Source organism: Otolemur garnettii, unplaced genomic scaffold (genome assembly GCF_000181295.1).
Source record: "Otolemur garnettii isolate 467f Iridium unplaced genomic scaffold, OtoGar3 scaffold00209, whole genome shotgun sequence".
NCBI lineage: Eukaryota > Metazoa > Chordata > Mammalia > Primates > Galagidae > Otolemur > Otolemur garnettii.
This window is the reverse complement of record NW_003852604.1, coordinates 622,337-622,982: the sequence shown is the minus strand read 5'-3', so window position 1 is coordinate 622,982 and position 646 is coordinate 622,337.

Here is a 646-nt window from a genome sequence, read left to right as displayed (position 1 = left end):
ATGCCATGGCACTCTACCCAGGGGGATAACTTGAGGCTCCGTCTAAAAAAAAAAAAAAAATTCAGATTCTCTTTTGTATTTATAAAATCATATACGCCTTACACTGAGCCCACATGTAATCTTCCATAACTTCATTTCTTCTTCTTCTTTTTTTTTTTTTTTAGAGACAGAGTGTCACTTTGTTGCCCTCAGCATCGGGTCACAGCTCACAGCAACCTCCAGTGCTTGGGCTTAGGCGATTCTCTTGCCTCAGCCTTCCGAGTGTCGACCACAATGCCCGGCTCTTTTTTTGCTGCAGTTTAGCCAGGGCTGGGCTTGAACCTGCCACCCTCGGTGTATGGGGCCGGGAGTCCTACTCACTGAGCCATAGGCGCAGCCCTTCTTCTTAATACATTATAATGAACATGGATCTACATCCTTGCAGGCAGCTCTGTCTTGTTTCTAGCGGCTGCATGGTATTCCACTGTGTGGATGTACTGCAAATTATTTCTTTGTTCTTCCATTTGAATTGATTCCCAAACCAACCCCCTAACCACCTGCTGCTTCCGGAAGTTCCGCTCTTGCTTGCCCACTTTTACTCCCTTTGCATAGCAGCTTACCTGTCTTTTCTGCCACCTGTATGTTTTTAACCTTTGCCTCCAGCTCT